This window comes from Lethenteron reissneri, chromosome 32 (genome assembly GCF_015708825.2).
Source record: "Lethenteron reissneri isolate LAM-NWPU_2019-01 chromosome 32, ASM1570882v1, whole genome shotgun sequence".
NCBI lineage: Eukaryota > Metazoa > Chordata > Hyperoartia > Petromyzontiformes > Petromyzontidae > Lethenteron > Lethenteron reissneri.
This window is the reverse complement of record NC_083810.1, coordinates 12,752,091-12,761,968: the sequence shown is the minus strand read 5'-3', so window position 1 is coordinate 12,761,968 and position 9,878 is coordinate 12,752,091.

The following is a 9,878-nucleotide window of genomic DNA, read 5'->3' as shown; positions in this document are numbered from 1 at the left end:
CCGCAGTTACACTTTGATGGCAATTCGCAGCGCAGACAAACCGCGCAGCAGAAAAACACAGTTCAAAGAAGCAAGCGGCACCAACGCCTTTTGCTCGTCGATGATAAGGATGCGTGTGAGCTGCACTGCTGTCTCGACGTGCGTCTCACGTGGCTAGAATCTAAATAAAAACAACTTTCCCGCAAATGACATGTTGCACGATTGTCGCTTGTAAAGTGAAGAAGTGCACAGAACTCACCACTGTAAGCATCAGCACGTCGCATTGCATTATTAAGGGGGACCTGCTGGTGAATTTTAAAAGGCCTGGGTGTATTCCCAGAGTGTGGCGACAATGTGCATCACGCTGTCAGATACAATAAACGCATGCTGTGCCAATGAGGCGATGTGCCTCTACTTTTTCCACTGCTGCTGCTGCTGAAAGGATCCCTGGGGGTTTTAACCATTTTATTTACCTGAGAAATGTTTTAAATCAGCAAAATGTATTGAGGGGCTGGGCAACAGGAATAGAAACTGTTCGGGTTATTGAGTGCAGATAACATTTTTTTCACGTTTTATGTTTACTCGCAATTCGCAATGAGAGTTTTTATTTTATTTATTCCTAGATTCCTACTGTAGCTTGTTTCCCACAGTGAATCTACCTGTATTTTTTTTTAAATTCCAACATGACATTAATGCATGAAAAGCTAACCGATGTGCGAACAAAAGCAATGTATTAGGATCATATGTGTTCATCTGGCACCGTGCACACGCATCCCACGCTGCTGTTGCTTACAGCTGTGCCGCCTCATGGACTGCTGCCGCAGTTGGCAAATGTTTTGGTGGTCAAACAATGACATTCAATTAGCTTGATGCCGCTCGCGGTTCGTGACCCCCACATCTCGCCTCGGGGAGCCTAGCCCTGGCTTGCTCACGGCACAACACCGGCGTCTGAACTTGTGGAGGACACGATAACTACGGTATTTAATAAGGTCCCTTCGCAGTGTCCGTTGCCATCAAGAATGTCACATCGCCACAGAGCAGAATCTCACCAGTGGTTCAAACGTTCTCGGTAATTGGCAAACTACATTTAGCTCAGAAGGGGCTTAAGCCCATTTTTTGTATAACTTGATGATTAGCGGGAGTGGCAGAACACATCAATGACTTGTAACTGTGATAGCTGCGGCCTGAGTTCAATTCCCTGTCACGGCGAACGTCAGTGGCGAGCGATATTTGAACCGTACCCTGGCGAACCGCTCTTCTCCCGCCTCGGCACTTAGCCGATGGAGAACCCTCCTCCAACAGCGGAATGGCAGATGGGCTGTACATGTACACATGCACGTTTTATAGTTAAAGGGTGAAATATATACGGCCCGTGACCGAATCATCTCTGATGCATGTCATCCCTTAAGATTGCAATATCTAAGCAGGGCTGAGTCCAGCGTAGTGGTTGGATGGGTCACCGCCATGCGCAAACGTCTTGTCGTAGATCTGCGGGGCTTTGTGGTGGGCCAAAAGGCAAAGCAGCCACGCCGATTGTTGTGCTGCACATCTGTCAATCTACACTTCCACATCTATGCTCCCCGCCTCCACTAACCCCGCGATGACCAACATGGTGAAGTATGACCAAGAACCCCCATGAATGGCACGCCATGAGAAGGCCTCCATCCGGCAGTGGTTCGACAAAAAGGACTGCAAGTCAAAACCTTCCGATTAGCACGGTTGGCTAAGTAAGGTGCGAAAGAAGTTTAATGTAGTACACACATTATAAATTTGTACTTGAAAACACATTTGTTTCGTCACCCACCGTTGCGCAGCCTCTGTAAGGGTCTCTTCGTGAGACAGAGGCATCAATCGCTGGAGGCTGATGATTGATTGGGACCACAGCTTTTCCGACTGCACATTTTAATCCGTGGACGCGCCGAGAAGTGATCACCGCTGACATCTTGCGCGGCTCCCAATTACCGGGGCCAGCATGCACCGCATTGCACCGCATTGCACTGCAAACAATCGCCGCTCCAATTAAAATTCGAGACAATGGGCTTTGTGATGCTGCGTAATTGTCTGCCAATCGTCACGGGTCAACTAGGGACGCGCGTGTTTGGTTTGTCTTTGTGTGTATTCATACGATGTGTTTTTTTTACGTAAGTGTCAAAATGTAAAGTTATTGCAAAACACTCATTAAAACGGAAATGGACTCAACATGCCAATGGTTGATCCTATTGAAAAAATAGCCGTGGAAAACAAATAACATTGCTCATATTACAATTGTATTGTGAATGTTGTTGATGGTGTGGTGGGCCAGTAGTTAGCACACTGCGCCACAAACCCAGTGACCCGAGTATTATAATACTACCTCACAGCTAGCATCAGTGGCTTTTAAATAAATTATTTGAGATGTGGGCGTTCGCTGGTGGACCCGTATTTAATGCCCTTTCCCGAGCTGCATTTGAGAAAGTGGCAGTCGATGGGGGCCTTCTTAAGGCACTGTAGTAAGTATGGGGTGGGTGCTCCCCCACCGTGGGAGCCGCCGTGGTGAGATGTTAACTACCTTGCCTGGTATACAGGAAGTCGTGGGTTCGATCCCGACCCTGACATCTACTGCATATATGGAATCCGCATGTTCTCCCCGTGGTCGCGTGGAGTTTTCTCCAGGTACTCCGGATTTTTCCCCTCCACATTTAGAAACGTACGTGTAGAGTATTTGGCTGCTATAAATGTCCACGTGATAATCCATTTCGTTGGGATATCATTTGTGGCCAGCCAGGTCGCTTCTGAAAAAGAGCCATATAACTCAGTGGGCCTTACCTGGTCACAAAAAATAGTAATAATTAACAAAACATGCTGGTCGCTTGGGAGTTCCAGGATTTGGTCCCAGCTCACGATATCTGAACCAAACCTGGGCACCCACCCAGGAATCAACCCATCCACCCAGGAATCCACCCACCCAGGAATCAACCCACCCACCCAGGAATCTACCCACCCACCCAGGAACCCACCCACCCACCCAGGAATCCACCCACCCACCCAGGAATCAACCCACCCACCCAGAAACCCACCCACCCAGGCACCCAGGAACCCACCCACCCAGGAATCCACCCACCCACCCACCCAAGAACCCACCCACCCAGGAACCCACCCACCCAGGAATCCACCCACCCACCCAGGCACCCACCCACCCCACACCTGACAACGTTACCAACCTGCACCAATCAGTGTGGTGCAGTACGGTCAACCATCCCTGTGACCCAACGTGGCATGGGGAGGTCCTCATTCGGCAGTGGATTTGCAAAGGGCTGCATATTTGTTTTACTGATAAGCTTTTGTAACGTGTGCATTTACCTATGAATCATTTTTGTGCGAGTCGTTAGATTGGGTAATGCACATATTCAACGTTTGCTACGGAGTTTTCACGATAGCTCTACTAAAACTATTTAAAAAATCATATTTACTCACGCGGTACATATGCATCTATATTAACAACGCACACATATGTGCTATTCGATTAAAGTTATCTCATTACGAATTCAAACACGGCGATGACATTGTTCCTGATGTGTATCGCCACGACCTGCTGGGTAACAACATTCTGAGACTACAAATGATGCTCGCGTTACATTTACTGATTATCAAGGTCGGCTTCTCATGCTTTAATTACATTACTGTCGAATTGACCGCACGCATTGTACGAGGCATGCATGCAAACACACTCCCCCAAAAGCTAGCGCTTGCTCTGTAGCTTTACAAGCGCGGAGACTCTGAGAATGCATCTGATATGCACAACCAGTTAACGGGGAATGCTACAAGAGAACCCATCCGCTCACAGAAACCTGTCGCCGATGTGGCGAGAAACCGACTCTATGCTTCATGGAACCTCCTTTGCCAGTAACAAAATATGAGAATAGGTTTTCCCCTTTTTTCGGGCAACAAAACAGCTGTGTTAAGATGTTAAAACACCGTTTTGAGACGAGGCTCAAAAGAAAGCTGTCTCTGGTGTGGACCAATCAGTTTCAAGGACAATGCATATATTATCAGAGTACGTTTTCTGTTTGCATTCTGACCACAAGTATTGTGGTTAATGCAGACTTGATTCCTTGTAAAAGGTTTCAGCTTGGTGTTTTAATATCTTAACAGCTGTTTTGTTGCCAGAAAAAAAATGGGAAAACCTCTTCGACTTTATAGTGACAACGCTGCACGCTTGGGCCAACAAACAGTTCCAATGTGTATCTTGCGCCACCTAAAAACTGCATCTTAAACCGAATATTTATTACGTTGGCTCAATCAACACAGCAGTGTAAATTGGAACACCACAAGTCACCAATCGGTAGATCTCGTACGGTGAGGTAAAGTGGGAGTACTCCAAAATCTTGCAATGCGTATGGTCGGTGTGGAAGAGTAGGCCGAGTTACCCTCCAGCGGGGCCCCCTAGAGCTCTCACTAGCGGAGGCCCTTCTGCCACAAGTAACGTGAGCAGGTACTTGCAGGTCCGCGCCTTTGCCTCTATGAAAACACATTGTTAGTCGTTATTTCACTGAAATATGACACATTTTATATATATACCGTATATATGACGTATAGTATGAAATGTCTTTATTTAGCAAAAATGATTACGTGAGTGGTTGTTGGAGCACGAGTACGTCAAATTAAATTAGTTTTTTAAAGCATGTGTTTTAAATGACACAGGATGAAATGATAGTCGTGACGCTTAACATGACAGCAGTGTTTAGCGGCGGCGGCACAGATTCCCGGCGGTGCCGGGTGTGGATTCAATTTCTTTCACGATTCCTAAAATATCAAACGCCTTCTAATACCCTCGAATCCCAGGCGATTGTTGCTTACGCACAAAATCTACCCCGTGACATCACTTACGCATGCGTCCCAAAATAGCATCTTCCTCCGGGTGAAATTTCATTTTTTTTAAGGCGGTAGCATTGGAGCGATAAGCCGGGCGCAGCTTTGTTGATGCATGAAGAATGCTTCAAGGCTGTGAATCCCAGTCCTCCACGAGCGGGTGCATCCTCTCCACCGATGCAGTCCATGTTAACCGTCCGAACGGAACAATTCGTACCGAAGCAGCGTTAGTTACGGTGCAACGTCGCATATCCGACCATCACATATTTACGCCCTGACCAATTAACCGTCCCGCACCCCATGAAACATTTGTGCCCTGCGTGACTGTCATCTTCCATGAATAAATGCTCTTCCCACATGCGACCTGTCTGCACGCCGTAATATGCTCCTAATCTCGCGTACATTCGCTCTCTTCTTCAACACAGCAAAGCATTTGCTCCACCGATGTATTTCTCTCTCCCTACGTTTGCAGCAGTCTGCGCTTTGGTTTTGTCCGGTACTGCTATTTGAGCACGACGTATATCGTCATCTTGAAAACTCATTTGAAGACTCACGTCTTTAAAACTGATTTTTGTGTTTAGTTTGTTGTCCTTCCCCTGCACCTCTGATTAGCACGGTTGGCTACGCAGAGTGCGGAAGACGTTCAACGTACATACGGTACATCTTCTATGCGTTCGTGTAACCAAAGTCTTCACGTATACCACCTATGCCTCAGTCTCCCAGCGAGTTGGTCACGTGACGTTGTGCTGCATCGTGGCTCAGTGAAGTTCGTCTGAAGAGCGGCCATGAGAAGTAAAATCGTGCAGTGTTCAGCCTTAGCGTTGCACATTTACCCACCGGTTGCCTGTGTTTTTGAAGCGTGCAACGTCGTGATCTCGGGCCGACGTGGCCAGCATCATGCCCGCCTGGCTTTGTTTAGCCCGGTGTTGCAATTCGCACATACCAGATACTGATTTACGGCTTAGTCGATCTAGGGGAGGCCCAAGACTGGTTCAGATATCAACCCCCGTTGATGGTAGCCAAGCAGAAGCATCTACTAACTGCAACAACCACGAAACCACGGCTAAAAGGCATTTGCTTATAATCAGGACCTTTTGGTTAATTAAACATCGTAATTGTAAACTCCTAACTGGGTGCTTGCTTGGCTCGTCGACTGAGCCTTTGAGCATTCTGCTGAATTCTAGGAATCCTCGGGGGAATTTTTTACCACAACGGAGCCAGAGGCATCTGCGCTGCACGCTTCGGCACTCGCAAATTCCCAAACATTCCGCAAATTTGTTTCATGGTGTTGCGACGCTTTGTGCAATTACCCACAATTGCAGTCACGCAATTCCCGAGGCACCTAGGCAACAGCGCCGGCTAATTGAATGTCAATCGGCAAACGCACTGCCAGCAATAATGCCACCTTAATTGTTGGTTGAGAGTCATGAGTGACGGGGGGGCACTGCGTGTAAATTACAGTATTGATTCATCAATCATTAGTCATTTTTAAGGATGAGCATATTTGTTGTTGTTGTTTTTATATGATAAAACAAAGTTTGTTTTTGAATGTATATACTGTAGTAATATTAATTTAAACAAAAATACAAACAGATATTCGTCTCATATGCATTGTTTTTGTTTCTACTTTGTATGCCCCAACCTATACTATAGTGCAATACAATTCTCCAATTGGAGTTATATAGAGGGACACATAATGACAATAGTAAGGTTGTGATGGGGTGGTCACTATAATTGATAGGTGGTGAAGGCAATGTACACTGAGTTGGACATGGTGAGGTTGAGAATGTGGCCGTGGGAGTGAGGCAGGAGGGGGGGGGGGGGAGATCCATGGATTTCGCGAGCGGCTGCAAGGTGGCTGAGATGTAATTGTAAGTGATCATTAACGTGGCTGTTGAAATGGCCAGAAATGAATAGAAGAGGATGAACGCAATGTGAAATCACAAGGGTTGGTTAACACATTCCTGCGGAGGGAGCTGGTAGGAACGTTTGGCTGCTCGGCCAATGGCCAGGGTTAACGGCGGCGTGGTGTATTCCGCAAATATGCCCGACTGTGAGGGCTGGCACAAGCCGGCGTGAGTAGGTTAAGCGTTGAGTTTTATAAGGGCACCACGGGGTGACCAGCCCCTCCCCACCCAGCCCCACCCCTCCCACCCCTCACCCAGCCCCTCCCCACCCTCCCCACCCAGCCCCTCCCCACCCTTTCCACCCAGCCCCTCCCCACCCTCCCCACCCATCCCATCCCCTCCCCACCCAGCCCTACCCTCCCCACTCAGCCCTTCCCCACTCAGCCCTTCCCCACCCAGTACCACCCTCCCCACCCAGCCCCACCCTCCCCACCCTCCCCTCCCCACCCAGCCCCTCCCTCCCTCCCCATCCAGCCCCTCCCTGCGCGACGGACGGACGGACACAATAATCCCGTGTGGGCTGGTGTAACCAGGAGGTTCTTACCATTATAAAGTGTGGCTTCTGGTGGATGATAGACAACAGCATTGCAGAGCCTGAGGCTGCCTGGCGAGGGGTAGGAAGTGAAGGGAGGGATGACAAGAAAGTCAAGTTTTGTGAATATATTGAGAGTGTAAAGTCAGGTTTGGAGATAAGAGCAAAGCAATGCTCATAGGAGTGGAAGCTAGGGGGGACAGCGTTCTGGAATTAGCAGAGTGCAAAAGCAAAGAGCTTACCACGAATGCCGTGCATATAACTCTGAACATCTGTGATGCTTTAACATCAGACAAATACCGCCACGCGAGTCGAATACCTGTCGGTTGTTCAACTCTTGGCCCAGGTTAACATCAGCGGCAGTCGATATCTGAACCGGTGCTGTCAAATAATTATCATGGCCAACTCCACGCGAGCAGGAGGCCTTCATCCCCAATTGGATGGAGAATGAAGTGGATATTAATTTAACCATGTCATCTGCTATTGTGAAACATTTGCTTCCTCTCCAAAATGCGGTGAAAAATCAATTATGAAATAACAGCTGCGGTCAAAACATAAAATTGAATTTTTCTACAACGTGATCGCGATCCATTTTTTTTGCAATTACTATAATTGAAGGTTTCTTCACTGTTAGAGAAATTGGGCAAGCGGGATTATTGTTGCGTTTACGCTCAAATTTGGCGAGCCCTTCCTTACAGCAGTGAGGCTGACAGCGTGAACACCATCAGCACAATCAGCACAATCAGCAAAATCATCACCATCATCACCATCATCATCACAATAATCACCATCATCATCATCACCATCAGCCTAATCAGCACCATCATCACCATCATCACCATCATCACCATCAGCCTAATCAGCACCATCAGCACAACATCACAATTAGCACCATCATCACAATAATCACAATCAACACAAACAGCACCATCATCATCATCATCTTCATCACAATCAGCACAATTATAATAACCAGCACCATGACCACCATCTTCACAATCAGCACTATCAACACAATCAGAACAATCATTATAACCAGCACCATCATCACAATCAGCATCATCATCACAATCACCACAACCCATCACGCGCAGACGACGACGCGCACATTGCAACTCCCTCGTTGATCTTCACTCGGTACAAACAATCACCACCGTTCGCGACATCACCTCCACGTGCTGCGTAAACCATCAGCTGCCCGCGATCCGCAATTTCTACTCGTGCAGTCGACCTGCCTCTCCCTCTCGCTCTCTGCTTCTCACGCGGACGCAACTCGGCCGAGAGCCGCACGAAGCTCATGCGGCCTCGCGCGCCTGGACGCGCGCCATCTCCCCCAGCGCTTCATCCGTCAAGCCCTTGATGCGCCGTGGGACAAAAAAAAAGCGTTTTTTTGTTTGGGACAGAAACAACATATTTCGTTCGTTCTCCCACCCGCCGGGCTCGAGGTGTGTGTGTGTGTCCCCATTTAGTCGACGTGATGACGCGTCGATGAGCGGCTTTCGTTCGCGCCCCACGCTCTTTGCGGAGCGTAACGATGGCGCGGGTCACGGCGGAGAGCGGTGAGACGGTGGCTGAGAGCGGAGTGGGAGAATCTCATTCGTGGCCTTCGATTGTCCCCTTCTGGGCTGCCTTATCTCAAGGGCCCTCGAGATAAAAAATTTTAAGTCTTATATATGCTTTATCGCGGGGGGGGGGGGGGGACCCAATACTTTGTTTTGAAAATCTATAAATATTATGCGTTTCTTCAGAGGAGCCGTTGGCATGCCGCTGGTTGAATTGCGCTGTTTAGAATGAGATACAGGAAAATGTTGAATATCCGTCACAACCAAATAATCATCCGTTATCCGGTGCAGGATCTGTGCATAGTGTAACTCGCATTTTCTACCGATGTTCCCAACTGTGACCTGTACATCGTCAGGAATGCATTCTTAATCTCTAAAGTGCAGTGTGGCATTCCTCCACGCATGAAGCAGTTTGGACTTGACTTTTGTCCAGAAAACCTATTTTGTGCACGGTGTGACTGTAATGTTCAAAATCGTTTTGCCCCCCCCCCTCCATTTTTCCTTTCAACTGAGCATGGTGAAGTATGGGTAATCGATACCCGTGAACGACACGGCACGGGAGGCCCTAATACAAGCAGTGAATTGACACAGGGCCGTGACTTAACTTTTTTGCAGCTTACAGGAATCAGTGTGAAAGTTTCAAAATTGTAGCGAGGCGAATTCTCCCCGTAATTTTTGTGATTGCAGCAATTGAAAAGACATTTTGTACCAGACCTGATGACCAGTGCAATGATACAAGACGACAGAGCAGGTGTCATCTCAAACCCCAGCACGTCCCTCATGCCAGCCAGTTCCCACCCACAGCGCCCTGTCAGTTCCCTGCCGAAGGCCTGGCACACGCAGCATCGATCGTGGGGCTTGTTTGAGCATACTTCACCACGCTGGTCAAATGTGGTTCAGTGAAGAGGGTGCCCCAGGACGGGTTCACATATCGTTCACCGTGGCCGGGAATCGAACGCAGCTTGTCAAATTCCCCCCATCAACTCTCTCCCTCTTGGGAAGGGGCCATTAAATTCACACGCGTGATAAACAGAGCCATCACGACGGGCT